The 19,072-nt window shown below is 47.7% G+C and overlaps 1 protein-coding gene and 1 pseudogene across 3 annotated transcripts in view; both read left to right on the top strand.

Moving 5' to 3' along the window:
* The window catches only part of LOC146174599 (uncharacterized), a 128,959-nt gene that overhangs the window by 17,593 nt on the left and 92,294 nt on the right, over positions 1–19,072 (top strand). The window lies entirely within an intron of this gene.
* Positions 121–3,168, top strand: LOC146174603 (uncharacterized; annotated as a pseudogene).

The following is a 19,072-nucleotide window of genomic DNA, read 5'->3' as shown; positions in this document are numbered from 1 at the left end:
CGTTGCAGCAATTTAGCGTGCCCTAAGTCCGTTGTATCGTCAACGTACTCGTCGCGGCGTGCAGCTCCGGTGGACGGCGCTAGCGATCGAGCGCAATCGTCAGGAAGCCCGAGAGAAAGTTTTGCCGTGAACGTGAAGGCCGTGGTTGCGGCGCGGGCTATTGGTGTTGGACACAATCAGCTTTCCCGATTTTGTGCCGTTCTTGGTCTACCAAAACCAATGCACCATAAGGGATTCAATGCCATTACAAAGAAAGTGCACCTGGCTGCGACGAAAGCGGTGGCTGACAACTTGGAGTTGGCCCGGAAAATAACAGCACAAGAAGCGGGGTCTGCCAATGTAGCTGTCATGTTTGATGGAACTTGGCAGAAAAGAGGCCACAAGAGCCACAATGGCATAGGCACAGCCATTTCTCTGGAAACAGGGCTTTGCCTTGACTTTCAGGTATTGTCCAACTACTGCCAGAGCTGCAGTACACGGAAGGCATTTGAAAGTGAACAAGAAGAAGAAATATGGCAAGCTTTTCACATGCCAGTGTGTGAAAAAAATGCACATTGCTCAGCACATGCTATGGAAACGACTGCTGCAGAAAGGATTTGGAAGAGGACGGAGTCCTACAGTACTCCACTAAGATTTACAACCTTCCTCAGCGACGGCGACAGCAAGGCCTATGCAGCTGTGTCAGCGGCAAAGGTGTATGGAAGTCTCAGTTTCTGCCCATCGCTAAAGAAGACTGCACAAACCATGTTGCCAAGCGCCTTGGGACTGCGCTGCGAAAGCTCAAAATGCCACGAGGGGAGAAGCTTGCAGACGTAGTCATCCAGAAACTACATGGCTACTTCCAAGTAGCCATCACTGCTAACAGAGGAAGTGTGCGTGGGATGTATTGTGCCATTTGGGCATCTTTTTTCCATTCATGCTCAACGGATGCAGCCAAGAGCCACAAGTTCTGCCCGGATGGAGAGGACTCCTGGTGCAAGTTCAAGCGGGCAGAAGCGTTGGGCCAGGCAGCCCCAGCACACACCCCTATTCTGACCAACAGCCAGGCCAAGGCAATGCTGCCCACATACAAAAGGCTCACAGATGAACAGCTGCTCACTCGCTGTGTGAAGGGAAAAACCCAAAATGCAGCCGAATCACTCAACAGTAAGATTTGGCTGTTGTGCCCGAAGACAAGATTTGCCTCGCGCACAGTCGTGGAGATGGCAACTTCACTCGCTGTGCTGTGGTTCAATCAAGGCCACAAGGGCTTCGAACAAGTTCTCGAGGAACTGGGAGTACTTCCCTCAAGGGAACTGGTTGCACTAAGAAAAAATAGTGACAAGCGAAGGATGTCAAGTCACTGAAGCTGACAGCAGAGGCAAGGTCCCAGCGTCGCTGTCCAGCCAAGAAGGCACGTCTTGAGGATGCTGCTCACAAGGCCTCTGAGGGAGCAACATATGGTGCCGGTAAATTTTAAAGCTGTGCACTAGATCTAGGTATTCTGGCCTGCATTGTGTGCAATTTTCATCTATATATGGCTGCAGCAACAGCAATAAACATCTTTTGTAACTTTCAATTGCAGTTTTCTCAACTTCTTATTTTGGGCCAAACATGGCTTTTGTGCACAAAATTTCATGTTCTTATTGTAGTCCAATCAAGACCAAATTTGGCATACATATTCTTTAGGGTGCGTAGAGTGCCAATATCTAGGTTTAAATGCAATCAGCAATATTTTTTGATATGAAAATTTTTAAAATTCTCTGGCACTACCCACTGGAAATCAAGCACCACATAGAAAATTGTCTCAAAATTCTGCATGCTAAACGAATGTCATTATATTGCTTATTTACACTCAGTGGAGTGTTGGAAGCAAGAAAAATTAGTTGGTACTGCCCTACCATGTTTGCTGCTATGCCCATCAGCTGCACAAGCATGCACTGTTTTTCACTTATGCATGGCATTTAGAATATGAAGCCATCAAGCCATCTTAAAAATAAAAACATATTTGGAAAGAGGAGATCAATCTTTGTAAGTTGTGCAATTTTCATTCACTTAACATCAATATTAAAAAAAAAAAGTTTTCGAGGAGCGTCTCCCCTTAAGGGGGGATGCTAGGCTAAAGGTTCAACTTTTGAACGGCTGTACCAATTTTCATGAAATTTTCTGCAGTGGCTTACCTTCCTCTTATTAGAATATATTCTAAATTTCATTGCCCTAGCACAAATAGGTAATAACTTGTAGCTGCTATACTGAACAAAGAAATGTGTCAGCTTAGGAAAACTATCATTTCAAAAACAATGAAGATATACCGTATTTACTCGAATCTAACGCGCACCTTTTTTCCGATATATCGTGTCCAAAAATTGGGTGCGCGCTAGAATCGAGTACGACCCTAAATCTCCGATATCATATCGCCATCGGCATTTCAAAATGGCCGCCTGGTATGCACTTCGAGTACGGTGTCTAGATGGGTAGGTGTGCCGACCGGTGGGGGTAACGCGTGCCTTTTCTTCATGACGCCGCAGTGGCGCCACCAGCGAAAGCCCGGTTCATGACCGTTTCCTCCGGCCGTCGCCACGCATGACAGAAAGCGACTCGCTTCACTTTTTTCCAAGTGCAAATGAGTTTATTGCAAACAAGCTGTCTTACGGGAATAGGGAAGGGATGTAAACATATTACAAAGGCAGGGGAGCCGAGTTTAAGGCTGTTTTTTTACGTACAGCGTGTTTGCTGCGTTCCCGAGTTTTCAGGCAAGCAACTCCAAACACTGTTATGTCACTTCCTCGTTCTTAATTTTTTTTCATTAAATGTTCCACGCCATCACAAGGCAACGCGAATATGTATTAACACAGTGCTCAGTTGTGATTTATGTGTGTGCATGGGCGTAAGCAGACTGTGCGAATAAATAAAATAAAACGAGTGCATAAGCTTGTATTGCAAAACGGTATCTTCTAGCTGAACTTTTGAAAGTGCAATAAATGACATGCACACATTAGTGTTTTCGAGTCAGTGAAGTAACACACCCCAAAATGATGCCTATGCGTTCAAACAGCGCCTCCTATATTTTTTCAATGCCCGGCAGAAAGGCCTCCCTCCGCCCCGCGAACCCTTTCCTGTACTCTCTCCCGTTCGCTTGATTTCGCCACCCGTGGCGCTTCTGGCTGACACTACGCTGTCGGCGGCCGTCCCGTGTCTCTGCCTTCTCGCTCTGTTGATCAAGGCGTCGCTGGATGGGCAAGCTCTCTCCTTGCACGAGAAACGTCCACTTTGGTGCTTATCGATCGCGTTCACCATGCGGTACTGCTGCGTGCCAAAGTGCACATCGAGTGCTAGGAAGAAAGATGCAGGGGTATCCTTTCACGAGATCCCGGCTGACCTCGAGTTGCGACAACAGTGGATCAAGGTGATTTCACGTAGGGATTGGGAGCCAAATTCTACATCGAACTATTCAGTTGTGTGCAGCAAGCACTTCAAGATCTCCGATTTTAAAGACAATACCAAAATCCGCCAGTTAAAGAAGGGAGCAGTACCGAGTGTGTTTCCTTGCTACCCATCTTACAAACAGCCTGCACCTTCGATAGTGCGCAGTGACCCAAGCAGTCGCAAGCGCGCTTCGGGGCTAAACACCAGCGGCTGCTCTGCGAAGAAAAGATGCAAAACGACAGTTTCGTCTGACGCGAGTGGCTTAAGACCCGTTGACAGCGCTGCGGAGCCCGAAGACGTCTCAACTGCGGTCGCAGAGCCAAGTAGCACGCCATTTCGTGACGACGCAGCCCCAGCTTCGCCGGCCACGGCTTGTCCCCAGCTTGATGTCACCATCGGCGAGGAGCACACAACACCGGCTTCTCTCCAGCCATTTGTGTTCGCAAGGCGGGCGTTCGGAACGCAGACAGAATCGGCCAGAATTAGCGCCAACAGTTTTTTGCATCACAAGAGGTGCAAAGAAAAGGAGCGTGCTCTTCGTCTCCAGGTCGCAAGACTGAGGCATACAGTCGACAAATACAAAGAGGAGCTGCGGAAATTGAAAGAGGATTGTAATGTGAGCTCTTTCCTGGTTGTCACTGCAGACGCCGAGCAGAAAAGTGTGAAAGCTGCAATTATTGTGGATCAGGTGAAAAACTATACCAAGAAGAGAGCAACATGGGGCGAGACAACTGTAAGGTATTGCATTGTTCTCAGGAACCTATCCACCAAAGCCTATGAATACATACGTTCTGAAGGGCTTCTTCGTTTGCCATGCAGGAATACGCTGCACAAGTATATAGGTACATCAACTGGTGACGTTGGTTTTAGCCCTTTGGTGCGTTTAAGACTTGAAGCAGAGCTGGCAAACTTACCTGCAGAGCAGTCAAAAATGTGCAGTTTAATTGTCGACGAGATGCGCATAAGGCAGAGGTTAGAATATAATAAGCAGCGTGATTCATTCATCGGGGATGTCAGTATGGGCTCCGATTTGGAGCACTTGGAACCAAGTGACAAAAATGACCACCTGGCAAACTCGCTGCTGTGTTTCCTGCTGTGCGGCCTAGCTGCGAATTTTAAAATTCCAGTTGGTTATTTTTTCACGAAATGCTGCACGGGGTCAGACCTCGCTTCGGTAATCACACATGTTGTGAAGAAAACTGAACAACTAGGGTTTGAGATTGTTCGTCTTGTGGCCGACAACCACAAGATTAATGTGGCAGCAATGGACATTTTGTGCAAAGGGCAGATGCAGATATCAGCCCCACACCCAGCTGACCCTTCTAGACAGCTCTTCTTGGCATTTGATCAGTGCCATATATTGAAGAATATAAGATCGCAGTTCCTTGCGAAGTGCATAGGTGGGAAGAAAGAAATTTCATCAGCACCTTTGAAAGAACTCTACAAAATGCAGAGTGGATCTACAGTGAAACCAGTAAGGTTTTTGACACGTAAACACCTTTATCCTTCAAATCTGGAGAAGATGAGTGTCAGGCACGCTGTGCAGATTTTCTCACCCCCTGTGACTGCAGCACTGCAGTACATGAAGGATCAAGCTGGACATACATGTGATGTTATGTTTCAAACAGTGGGTCCCACTGTAGAATTCATGATAGCAGTGCACAGATGGTTTGTCCTTATGGATGTAAGTAACACCCAGCAATATATTCACAAGAATGATCCAGACACTCGACATTTTAGTGACCCGGATGATTCAAGGTTGCAGTGGTTGGAAGACACCTTCCTTGCATACTTCAAGTCTCTAAAAGATGCAAGTCACCCGGATAATTTTTTGAGCAAAGAAACATATCATGCACTTGTTCACACAACAGTATCTAATGTCATGTGCATTCGATTTCTTCTAAAAGAAAAAAAATTCATTTTCGTCCTCACCAGAAAATTTTCTACCGACCCCATCGAGGCGTTGTTTGGTCTTCTTCGAAGGACAGCCGGGTGCAACGACGCAATGGACATGAGAAGTGTGCTCAGTGGCCTGGAAAAGATGCTGAAGACTGGTATTGTTTCTTCATCAATCAGAAGCAATGTCAATGCGTCGACATCGTTTTGTGCTGCCAGAGCAGTTTCGGGCCCAAGCACCCAAAGCGTCAACCGCCTGGAGAAGCCATTTTTTCCATCAGCAGCCGAAAATAGGCTGCGAGAGGTCTGCACCTGGCCAAAGCAGTGGCTTCCCAACCCAGAGATCGCAAGCATAGCTCTGATTGGAGGGTATATAACCCGTGTCATGACGGAAAAACTGAGCTGTCAAGACTGCATTGACACTGTAGAAAAACCGAAAGGCAATGCACCTGTGGATGGACTTATAGCGTATCAGGATAGGGGAGGATTGAAGTACCCAACAAGAGAGCTAATTGATGTGTTGTTGAGTCTCAAGAGGTTTGTCGACATTGTTCTGTACTACAGAAAAGCCATTGAAAAACCTCTGGAATCCAGTGTGGAGCGCGCTGTTGGCATTTTGATGGACACCCCTGTTTTGCAGTGCAAAAACAAAGATGCAGATCACAGGAAGCAGTTCCTGGAACTTTTGTGCCGCAAGTTCATTAAGCCATTGCTCACCAACCATGCAATGAATATTACAGATAAGAACTCTGTGATGAAAATGTACGCAAAAAAACCACTGTCGCGTAAAGTTCTAAAACTGTAGTGTGCAGAGTGCTTTTGTTTTTGTTCTATGAATTGCTTCACAATGTGAAAAATAAATGCCATTCTCTTGTTGTCCATCATTCAAATTTGTTCTTAAATTCCTAATTTCCTTCTCATATCGTAAAACCCGATTTCTTGACACAGAAATAGTCGAGTACTGGCACTTGGCAACACAAGTTAAGATGCAGTAATTGTCCCCCTCAGTGAAAAATATGAACCGTGCCGTTGTTGAGAGGATTCAGAGGGGTTATTAAACAGATTCAGTAGTTAAGGACTCCGGAATAATTTCAGGCATCTGTGTTCTCTTATGTGCAAAGATGTTGCACAATTCATGGGCGCTTTTGCATTTCGCCTCCATCCAATTGTTACCGCCGCATTTTCAGAATTTGGTCTCGCGTATTTTGGCTCAGCAACTGCCATACCCACTGAATTACCATGACGTAAGAAATAACCGCTATTTATCGTCTTCGATAAACAGAAAAGTGCAGCACCGAGCATCATTGCGCTAGCGCTAGCCTCTGAAAGCGCTGCGCGCATGCTGCGCGAGCGAAGAGCGCAGCCTGGCCGGCCTGGCGATAGTGTCAGCTAGCAGCGCCAACCTGCGGCCAGCGTGCAAAGCGCGGCGGCTTGGGAGCTCCCATTGTTCGGCACCCGGTCTGACGGGCATTGAAAAAATATAGGAGGCGCTGGTTCAAAGCACGCGTCTCAATTTCAGGTGTTTTCTTTTTTTTCGCGCGTTTTCACGGGCCAGGTTCTTGCTCTTGACCAAGAAGTGGAGGCGCATGATAGAGTAAAACTTCACGACGCTGTTAGTGATCTCAATCTTGTGCTCCTCGCAACTGATCATAGGCGGAGGTTTGAGCTGCAGAAAAGAGGCGAAGTCTGCGAGACTCTCTCGCCTCAGTTCAGTGACTGTGAGGCAGTGACTGAAGGTCTCCTCGAGAGATGTCACGATACTGTTCAAAGCATCAGATGGGAATATTAAGTTCCCCATGCTTACGTGGGCTGTGAGAGCGGCCACAGGCGGAAGGGGAGCTTCTGGCGATGCCAGCAAAACACGTGGCACAATCGGCACATTAGTCTTTGAAAGAAACTTTCGCGCCACGTATCCTGCCAAATAGAAAATCAGCCTCGAATCACTTTTTCCTACCGCCAGGCTGCTGTGGTCGTTGTCAAGCTGGCAAGCTCTGAGCATTTCGTGTGCATTCTTCGTCTTTCGTTTCGCGGTCACCTTTCTTGACAGGTAAGCATCGGGCAGGGCAGAAGGCACGGCATCTTTCGTCAATCGGTGAGAACGTGGGAGGCTAACAACGTTGCCTTCTATCATATATTTGTAATCCCGTTCGATACACTCTTGGTCAAATGCCGCTCACACACAACGGAGTGTGGCTTCAACCTCGTCGGCACGATGAAGAGCGCAAGCTCCCACCTTTTGAAGAGTTCGGAATCCCGCGGCGCCGAAAACAGCGAGACTTTCAGTCCTTTTCTCGATGACTTGTAGCCGGATTTGCAGAAGGGTGTGAAACAAGTTCTGTCCTTTTTGGTCTTCATTCCGATCACTTCTCACAAAAAGCGCAGCGCCTGCTCCGCTACGGCGCTTGCATGTGGACGATGACAGACAGCAAACAGACGAGAAAACAGGTAGCTAGTGTCGTCTGTTTATTGTTTTAATGCCAGACCGCAAAAGTCTCAGTTTCAGCTACTATTTTGACTGATAACGCAAGTAATAAGTAATGTTTTTAAACAAAAATGAGGTTAACAAAACGCGCGATGCGATTGCGACAAGTAGCAGACGATCCGCCGGTGAGCACCGGGCGGAGAACAGCAGCGCCAGTTTCGTCGTCATGAAGCGGAGGCACGCGGAACTACGCTTTGTGCCCTGCCGGTCGGCACACCCACCCATCTAGCCACCGTACTTCGAGCCTACTAGCTGGTCTAGCTGTCTATGCCTAGCTGCAGTAGCGTCCTTCGTGTGCTCTGGTACATGTGCTTTGGTTAGCCTACCCGTTTTCTGCGATTGACCGACCAGTATGGACGTGCCAAAGATTCGTCGAGTTCATCATGATGCCGCATTTAAACGGAAAGTCATCGTGTGTGCAGAGACGGACGGAAATCGGGCCGCATCACGCGCATTCGGAGTTCCGGAAACATGCGTGCGGGACTGGCGCAAGCAGAAGGAAAAGATTTTCGGCAGCAAGGCTACACGAAAAGGTTTCAGTGGACCGAAGCAGGGCCGGTTCACCGAAATAGAAGAGCGGCTCGCAGAATATGTTCTAGAGCAGCGAGCGGCGCAGCGGCCAGTGACGACGGACCTGCTCAAAGTCCGGGCGATGCAGCTAGCCCTACAAACAGGGCTAACGCGGAGCGACTTTAAAGCGAGCAGGTGCTGGCTGTCTAATTTTATGAAGAGAAAAGGCTTTTCTCTTCGAAGGCGGACAGGGATATGCCAGAAGTTGCCTGAAGAGTACGAAGAAAAGCTGCACAGTTTTCAGCGGTTCGTTCTAAGTTTGCGCCGCAAGTACGGCTACCACCTCGGCCAGATTGGAAATGCCGATCAGACACCGCTGTACTTTGACATGCCTGCCACCACAACCGTTGAAAAGAAGGGGGCGAAGCAAGTGCGCGTGTTGTCTTCCGGCCACGAAAAAACACGCGTCACCGCAATGCTTTGTTGCACCGCGGATGGACACAACCTGCCCCCGTATCTCATATTCAAGCGCAGGACGCTCCCGAAAGGAATCGTGTTTCCGAGTGGCGTGATTGTGCGCGCCAATGAAAAAGGTTGGATGACAACGGACTTGGTCGCCGACTGGATCGATAACGTCTGGCGCAAGAGACCCGGCGGCAGTTTGGGCCTGCGTGCGATGCTTGTGCTCGACGCTTTCAAGTGCCATCTCGACCAACTCATCAAGGACAAGCTCGCTGCGTGCAACACCGACCTTGTCGTGATACCAGGTGGCATGACATCGCAGCTCCAGCCGCTCGATGTTTGCTTGAACAAGCCAGTGAAAGATAGGATTCGGGCGCTGTACACCGAATGGCTTGTGAGTGGCTGCCATGAATTCACTCCCAGCAACAGAATGAAGCGTGCCTCGCTGCAAGAGTTCACTGGATGGGCGAAAGATGCGTGGTGCACGATACCGTCTGCCATGGTCATCAAGGCCTTTAAAAAATGTGGCATATCGAATGCCATGGACGGCACCGAGGATGAGATGCTTTGGTCCGTCAGCAGTGACAAGGAGTTGTCTGACAGCGACGACGAGTGAACCTTGTGCCGGCATAGTGACAATCTTGGCAAGATAAGCCGTTTCCTTTTGTGTGTGTGTTTTTTAGTGCACCGAGATTAAATCTTTGCTTTTCCAAACGAGACAAAGTTGTATTGCTGTATGAAAGCGTTAGGTGCGCGGTACTCTTTTTCGCGGAGAACGGGTGCGCGTTACAATCGGAGCTTTTTTTTTTTTTCGGGGGTGGGGGTCACGAAAAACGGGTGCGCGTTACAATCGAGGGCGCTTTAGATTCGAGTAAATACGGTACTAATTTTTTGTGATTGAATACCTTCTAGATAGCTCATCGTGCAGGATAAGGAGAATTGCGGGCTTTTTACGGCATTTTTGTAAAAATTTCTGCATTTGGAAAACAAACTTCATTTTTTTTTGTTGTCATTGTATGTCAGATATCTCAATTTTTTTTAACTTGGATAGTAATTAGTGATCTAAAATGTGCCTTATCTTGTTCCCAACAAAAATATAGTCCAGAAACCACCTTGAAAGCCGCTTATAGCAAAAGAGTTTGGAAATGATAGTTTTCCTAAGGTTGTGTTTTCGCAAAAAGTGCAAACTTAGAAAAATGAGTTCAAACATTTCGGAACATGCTGTTTAATTTTCGGACCAAAAATAATTAAAGTGCCCTGCTGCATACATAGGGCCCTCCTCTTCAACTCGACGCTGCTCTGTGGCGATTGCTTTGAGTCGCCTTCTCTTTTTTTCAGCTTTACAGTTGTCCAGCGCCCTTGTCTGCGCTCGTGAAATGCTCTCCATTGTTGCCTGCTGGGCATACCTCTTTGTCTAGGTTCCATATTCTATTTCGAGCTTGTCGAGCACTCTCCTGATGCCGCATGCACCTTCATTAACGTCCGCAGCCGCCATATCTTACGCTACGCTGCGCGTACAGCACAACAATAAGAAAGAATGACTCGTGCAAAAAAAAAAGAGAGAGAGAGAGAGAAAAAAAAGAGCTGCCGCTTCTTAACATCCGCAGGCGCCATAGCCACGTCCGCCGCCGTGCTGACGTCTGTCTGAAAACGGGCTGAGCTGGCTTGGCGCATGCGTAGCGCGTGCTGAAGGAGAGAGATAGCTCAGCAAAAGAATGGGCACACCCACGCACATGGCTTGCAAACGTCATGTGTTGGCGCGCGGGAAACGACAACTGCAGATGCGAGCGCCTTTGAGGAATAGGTGCGGCGCTGCCCAGACCTGCTGTCGCCGAACTGTCATTCCTTCCGCTCGTGGCTTGAAAACGTCACGCGGCAAACGGCCAAGGGTGATGCGATCGTCTTTGGGGAAGGCACATTTTCCAGTGCGTGGTGCGGAGTTCGATATATCGAACGACCGGTGAAATTGAGTTCGATATATGACGCGGCTTTCCTATACTTTTACATGGGATTTTCAAGGGGATATTTCGTGAGTTCGATATAACCAAAATTCGATATATCTGGGTTTGATATAACCGGGTTCGACTGTATTGGCATAGGCCTGTGCCACCTTAGTTCCCATCGCCGTACCGTTAACCTGAAGGTAGTGCCTTCCCTCAGATTCGAAGTTATTGTGATTAAGCACCAGGCTAAGAACAGTGGAGAGGGTTTCCTCATCCAGGTTCACCGAGGGGTCCGTCTTAAGGTATGCATCCACTGCCGCGCGTATGCCGTCTGAAGGGGGATATTCGTGTACAGGGATGTTACGTCCATTGTGACTAAAAAGCTTTCCGTTGGAATTTCGAGGTTGGACACGACCCTGAGGAAATGATTTGTGTCCTTAATGTAGGCAGGGATAGTTGGTATAATGTCCTTAAAGAGGAAGTCAAGGACTGCGGAAATATTTTCGGTGAGTGTACTGTTACTTGATCACACAATTGGGCGGCCGGGACGGTTGTGTTTGTGAATTTTCGGGAGGAGGTAGATTCGCCCGGGAACCGGTTTGATGGGCTTCATTGCTTTAAAATTATACTGAGATATCTTTTGCTTTTGAAACAGAGATTCTAATTGATTGTTGATTTTGGTTTCAAAATCTCTTGTGGGATCGCTATCCAATTTAGTGTAGAAACGTTTATCTTCCAATTGTCGGAATCCTTCTGTTAAATATTCTGCCTTGTTCATAACAACAATAGCGCCGCCTTTGTCCGCAGGTTTGATGATGATGTCGGACCGCTGACTCAAAGCGTCGAGGGCTTGGTGCTCTTCGGGTGACAGGTTGTTACGGACTGCATTAGGTGTTGATTTTGTATACGCAGCCAGAATATCCTTTTGAACAGCAGCGATGTACATATCTAAATGTTTATCTCTGTGTTCCCTTGGTGTCCATGATTTATCGGATATCCCAGGTATGTTAATTTCACGCTTCATTTCGTGGTTACTGAAGTATTCACGGAGACACAGACTCCTTGCAAAGTTATCTAAATCTTGAAATAACTGAAATTCATTGAATTTTCCTGTCGTAGGGCAGAATGTTAGACCCCTAGAGAGCGACGTTCGTCCTGAAGGAGAGAGCGGCAGACTCGACACATTCACTACATTATCAGTAGCCATAGTAGACTGGCTTCCAGCAGACCCGCAAGGCTGGCGAGGAGCTACTTTATCTTGAGCCACGGGTGGGGCTGGTTTATCCTTGGTCACAGGCGGTGTTAAAGGATAGCTAGGCGTAGGGACCACACCATCCTGGCTGGTTTCTTTTTATTTTCTTTTTGTGGGTTTCTGTTGTTTTGCGATTTTCAAATTCGCGGAGCTCAATTAGTTCATTTTCCGTGAATGATTGTTCGCGGCGGCAGCATTCTTCCATATGTTCAAGTTCGAGAGCTTTTCTATGGCTGTGTCTTATGATTAGGTCCGTAAGGTGCAGTGAGCTGTCATGTAGAATGCCATTCCACTCCACCTCTTCATCGTCGTTCAGAGTTGTCATAGCCGGGGATAGCTGTAGCCGCAAACCCTTTGGTATTGTTTGCGATTCACAGTACTGCGCTAGTGTTGTAACGTGAGCGCGGTATCGGATGCGTTTTTCTGTAATCTTACGGATTTTTAGGAATGAACGCGAATGCGTATTTGGGGAGCGGGCCGTACCTGTGGCGGTAGCGAGTCAATCGCTGCGGTGGCCGTGCCGTGCCGCCTCGCTGCAGGCCTCCCTGGTCATGTATCGGCGGCGGGGCGGCACGGGGGGTGTCTCGGGTTCCTGAGACAGCGGGCGAGTTCCAGTTGAATTCACTACTGTCCGGCAGCCACCTGAAGTCCTTGGCGTCGGATGTTGACGGGAGTTCCACCCTGTCGTCGGGGTCCAGACGCCAAGTGTGCGTTTCACGTGTTCGCACACGATAGCCACGCCCTCGAAGCTCAGGTGGAACCCATCAGCCGCGAGGACCCTCCACGGTGGCAGCTCCTCGATTGTGTGGTTCAAGTATACCACACCTCTTCCGAGCTGTCGTCGGTGACACAGACGACGCACCTGGAACACATAACAGTGTATTTGTCCTTTGAACCGGTTGACGAACCGCCGGTTGGCTCCGTGGCGTCGGCGGTTCTGTGCACGGTGGAGAGGGAGGCTCATGTAGAGCCTGATCGAGGGCCGCCCACGGCCTATCGTCTTCAGGAGCTCCCTCATAAATGACAAGGCACCCGAAGCACCGGCTGCCACGATGTCCGCTTGTCCGACATGTAAAATCACTATATATATCACTATATATATATATGTATGTTTGTGTGGGTGTGTTCAGATAAGAATGGTAATTGATTTTCCATGACCACTTCTGTTTGCCATGATATTTTTATATGTGGTGAGCAAATGTCTGGACACAAAGGAATGAACTTTAGTTTTCCCACTGCAGTTGTGCCACCTTGACGTCCTCGTAGAGCAGACGAGTCGTCACCCATAAGTCGGACATGGTATGACAACAAGGAAGCATCCTATGGGATTACAGGATGGATGTATACACTTGCGACAGCCGTGTATACCCCTCCAACTTTGGCAGCAGAGGTCGAAAATCTGGTTTCTGGCATAGAAAGTACCGGATGACAACGAGGTCCTCTCTTTCGTGCTGTTGCAACTGATCGACAGGACCAAGGCTCTTAGGAATTTTTCTGATTCTGCATAGCCTGTGCGTTAACCCCTTGGTTGCTTTCAACAGCTCTCCATCCACGTCGGCCTCCTTGGAATCCGCAGCACCACGTCCCTCCTTGTTCAGTTCTTTATCTGCTTTGAACTGGCAACCATGGAGGCAATTGGCACTAACAGGCCCAGTGCTCTCAATCCCCTTTTTAGAAAAGTAGACATGAAGCTGAATGTCGGTAAAATAGTTATACAGTCGAACCCCGCAATAACGAAACCGCCGGGGAAGGAAAACCTTTTCGTTGTCGCGAAAGCGGACAAATAAGCATACCCATTACCTTCCAGAACCAAGATTTAATTAAAAAAGTCGCTTATTTTGCTCTGCTTGACATTGCTGTGCAGGAGCTTGACGACTCTGGCTTCGCAGCTTGATAAGCTATGCATAGCTTCGTCGTCGTCGTCGTGGTCGCCGAGAAAAGTCCGGATCACATCGAATGCATCAAGCACATCACGCGAGCTTACTTGCTTACCTTGTGCTTGGTTTTCGCTATCTTCGTCGTCACTCGCCTCATTTCCTTTGCGCACACTGTCGATAATAGCGTCGTCGCTGAATTCCTCGTGCACGATCAAGTCGGCGTCCGCACACAAAAAGTCCTCCGGTTCAACAGCCTCTGGCACCATTATATCTATGTACACTGCGAAGCGCATTCCATGCTTCGGTTAGTGGCTGCAGATCGTCATCGCTTGCAGCTTCCGGTTCTGCCAAGGCGTGCTGACCAGCTGCGAAACCGGCGTGCCTGAAGCAGTTCTGGACAAGCGTGGCCGAAGTAGCAATCCACGCGCCGGCAAGCATCTCCAGCGCCATGAAGAGGTCAATTTCTGTCGGTCGCTTCATTTCGATGTTTAGCAACACCCGCTGTATGAGCCTTCTTCGGTACGCAGACTTCACACTTTTGATAACCCCCTGATCAAGAGGCTGGATAACGGATGTGCAGTTCGCGGGGAAAAAAATCAAGCGGATGCTCGTCAGGGCAACGTCTTCAATGTGGTGCGCACTGCAGTTGTCCAAAAAAAGGCAGACAGATCTGCCCTGCTTTCGCATGTCCGTATCAAAGGCTTCCAGCCAGCTTGTGAATATTGCGCGCGTCATCCACGCTTTTTGGTTTGCAGTGTACTGGACCGGAAGCTTTCGGTTACGTTTAAAACACCATGGAGTCTTGCTCCGGCCGATCACGAGGAGGGGACGCTTGTCAGATCCATCCATGTTTGAGCATAAAAGAATGGTGACCCGCTTTTTGCTCAGCTTGCCGCCATGGCATTTTTTTCCTTTCAGGTCTAGCGTTTTTGAAGGCAACATTTCATAGAAGAAGCCCGTTTCGTCCGCATTATAAATTTCGGAGGGCTCGTACTCGTCCATTATGCCTTCGTAACTTTTCTCCATCCAGGAAGATGCTGCTTCAGCGTCTACGCTCGCACACTCCTCCGACAACACTTTGGCGACGATGCAGTGCCGCGCTTTAAATCGACTTAGCCATCCGGCACTCGCCTTAAAGTTGTCGTGCCCCAGAATGCACGCGTAGTCAATCGCCTTTTGCTGCAGGAGGCTTCCGGACAAAGGCACCTTGTTCGCTCTCTTGTCCAGGAACCACCGAAATACGGCTTTGTCCACGTCTTCATAGACCGGCGCTGCCAAAGTCTTGTTCTGAGCGCGCGCGCCGTTCTGGAGTGCCGCCATGATGCCATTCCTTGATTTCAGAATCGTAGGAAGTGAGCTGCACGGGATACCGAACTCCTCCGCAATATCAGTCTTCTTCCTGCCTTTTTCAGTTTCGGCGATAATTGCAGCCTTTTCCTGCAGCGTCAAAAACTTGCGCTTCTTTACAGGAGGCGGCATGTTTCCGACAGTAAAAAAAAAAACAACAAAAAGCACTGTACACAGGCAAGTCGCGAGCGGCACAAGGCGGATGGCGAGATCGGCGAGATAGCGTGGTCGCGTGGTCTGCGCACTAGCGAAAAGAAAAAAAAAGGAGGTTCCTTGCTCTACCCCGGTTGGCCGGAGGTGTCGTCACGTGGCGTGAAGCGTCACATACATGCGTAGTGGCCAACAGACAGGCTAGCAAAAAGCTGCTTTCAGCGGGCAAAAAAAAAAAAAAAATGCTTTGCTATCATCATCATTACCAAACCAACCGAAAGTAAACAAAAATGGCTGCGCCGGTGCTTGTTGGCAGGTGAAATGAACGGGCTCGACTTGTCGGATGAGTGTGCTGCTGCAGTTTCGCCCATTCTATGTTCCCGACTGGCTGATGTGCCGAAAAAATGTTGCAGATCACTACCTCAAACTTTCGTTAATGCGGGACTGCTGTTTAAAAACCCTTCGCTGTTGAGAGGGGACAAATGCGTTGAACCCTATGGGAGTTCGCCGGGGTGCCAGAATTTTTCGTTGTCGCGAGAATTTCGTTCTTGAGGGCTTTCGTTATAGAGGGGTTCAGCTGTAGTACAGCTTATGGGACATTCCAGCTGGGACCTCCTTAGCCAGTCTCATGACAACATTCGAACTAGCTCCGAAATTGGGTTCATCATTGTCATCTCTGCACACTGAAAATCACAAGTGTTTAGCAGAAACCACTAACTCCTGTAAGGATGTACACTTTGTAGCCCCACCTTTTCGGCTTATTTGGAAGCTACTGTTATGCTTTGTGCCTTCCTGTGAAAAGAATGATCTGCTCATCCACTGTTAGGTTCTCTTCTTTTGGGATATGTCTCGTTGGCTTAAGTAGCTCGGCAAGAAGGGGCCGGATCTTGTCTAGACAATCTGTTCTCGGGCGGAATTGTCTGGTTGCCTTTGAAATGGATATTGGCTTTGATTTACTCAAATCGTTTGCAGGTCAAAACGGATGAAACCCTCGGTACTTTCAATTCTTCGGTCCAATAGTACCATGAACCTTGAAGCCGTGTGATTGACATGCATAAAGCGATGCCAGTGAACTTTTCTAGTTCTGCAGTGAAGTGCCAAGCAGGGTTGGGAGAGTTTTGCGTACAGTACAGGTTTGACTGCTCCACAAAAAGGTTAGCGAGAGAATTCATTATTGATATAAACAGCGCGAACACGAAAACAAGGGACAAGAACCAAGAAAGCCACAGTACATGCGCTGACTCACAACTAAGCCTAAGCCGTTTACTCCAAGGCCCAGAAAAACAAACATGAAGAAAACGAAACAGTCACGTGAAAAGCCCCTGTGGCTTTCTTGGTTCTTGTCCCTTGTTTTTGTGTTCGCGCTGTTTATATCAATAATGAATAAGTACCAACTCGCCCAACAAAGTATCTTGGTTAGCGAGAGAAGCGGTAAAAGAATGCTTGAAAAAATTGTCAGGTGTTTCCATACCCAGGAATAAGCCCTGGCAGTGCTTCTGATCCCTTGAAATCCACAGTTCTTGTCTCCATGGTTTATGCTTTCCAGGATACCTTTTGGTTTCCTTTCCTGCATGCCAAAGGTGATGCAGCAGGTTGCACGCCACGGCCAGATGGTGCAGGTGTCAAAGAAGTGGTACGCAGACTGTTGCTGTTTGAAGGCACAGCTCGTGCTCAATGATCCAGTGGATCACACTCTTCGGGGTCCGATGCCTCAGTTTCTGAATTCATGTCAGAATCCATCCAAAGAGCACGCCGCCAGCACTGGGCACATCTAAAAAAAAACTATTTTTAACCACAAAGACCTCAAAGAAATAGGTATAAAATGCTTCCATATTCCAACAGACCACTCCTCAAAAACAAAATAAAATGATAACAATGAGGTGAATCGTGACACAAAGCATACAAATGTACAGTCAGGGTTGTCGTCGCCTTATAGTTCAGAGTTTTCACTCCCACTTGGTACACATCTGACGCGTACCGATAGACGCTTATAGAAAAATCCGGGATCCATCTAAAAAGAAAAGAAAAATGCTTAGAATGCATTGAATAGAATCCGAGAGAGTTGAATAGGAATACATGAAGAGCCTATACATCACCTAACGCGCCATGTTACCATCTGGTTACATACAGGATTTTGAGCGCCTTATTTTCACCCGCAAAGCTGCTCTCTCCAAAAAAAAGTTCTCTTGTGGATTTTTTTATCGTGTCAGTGTGCTACAAGTATGTGTGTAGCTGAAAGGGAGCCGCAGACTCATGAAAGTTCAAAACACGGCACCCTAGCAAAAGGACAAGTTTTGTTCAATATTGCACCATGTTACCATACGGTTACGAATGTAAATTTCAGTGTAACAAATTCGTAACAAATGCCGCGAATTTTAAATTAGGCGCACGCATCTGTCGCTTATTGCTGCATTTGTGCATCATTTTAGTATTCCAGATTTCAGGGCATGCGTAAATATAAAAATAAAACTTACCGTAAATAGCTCAAGCGTATGCGCTCCAGCCTTGACGGGAAAACTGCAGGTGTGGCTGCCTCAGGGAGAAAATGGGAACCAGGCACATTGAGAAATAGGTGCCGTTACCAAATGGTTGATTGGTGCATCAGTGAACAGATACGCTTGCGTGTCTCTGTGGACGGGTAGTGTGCGGTATGTTACCAATTGGTAATCTGACCCCATAAAGGGTTAAATAGTGTAGCACGAGGCCATCGATTTTGGCCTCCTTGACAATCTATATGAAGCTCAAAACAAGTCTAAAGATCACTAAGGTCACATATTATAGCTCAATAATATGGCATATATAGCAGCACACTCGCGTGGATCGGTGGGAAGTGTTTCTGAGCCACCTGGAATCAAAAGGCTCTTTAGGCTTTCCGTCCTCGTAACCACCATACTGGAACACTACTACCGCTTTTTCGGGTACCGTTGGGCCGCTGCCCGGCTCGGTTACCTGCGGTGACACGAAAGCGAAAACATGAGTGACATTCACTGCAGACGACCGGGAATGGGAGAGAAAAAAAAAAGCACACAGCGTTCACTTGTAGTGAAAGCTTGTCAGAAAAAAAAAATAAAGAAGTGAATAAAATGTTTATAATGAATATTTGATGAATTGTGGTGTCATTCGACCAAGTTCTTCAAATGTGTCTAGCAAATGTAGCCACAACATTAAAAGGGCCCGGCATGCTAATAATTATCTATCAGTTGGACCCATTGAGGGCACATAGAAATCTTGCATGCTTTACACTGTCACATCGGCACTGTATGTACCATGAGTAGGCAATGATTGAAGCCAATCTGCGATGGAGGTTTAATGCAGTGAACGCACAGCAGACAGAGCATGTCCAACCGATGCATTTTCTGTACATCGCAACGGTAGGGCATGCAGACGTGCACTAAGAGTGTCTTATACAATCATTGAATTGCACATTATTGTCAAGCGGCTAGTAGAATTGGAAGTGCACTGACATCAGCATATCTGCAGTCAAGAGTCGGACTTGAAACATAGGTGTAGTAATAGTTTGTGGATCGGCCGATGGCTAAACCTTCCTGCTATACACATATATATATATATATATATATATATATATATATATATATATTGTTAGGGTTTATTTACAGAGCGATTCTGCACCTTAGCCTGATGTGCTAAGTAACAGATGGTGAGCTTCTTCTTTTTCTTTCTCTATTCCGGAGAGCCTCTTTTTTGCACTTCCTTCTCCTCTTCTGTGCGCATCCCTGACATTTCCCCC

This window comes from Amblyomma maculatum, chromosome 11 (assembly GCF_055883805.1).
Source record: "Amblyomma maculatum isolate TAMU_Amacu chromosome 11, ASM5588380v1, whole genome shotgun sequence".
NCBI classification, from domain to species: Eukaryota; Metazoa; Arthropoda; class Arachnida; order Ixodida; family Ixodidae; genus Amblyomma; species Amblyomma maculatum.
The sequence above is the reverse complement of the archived record's forward strand: the minus strand, read 5'-3'. Positions and strand labels throughout refer to the sequence as shown.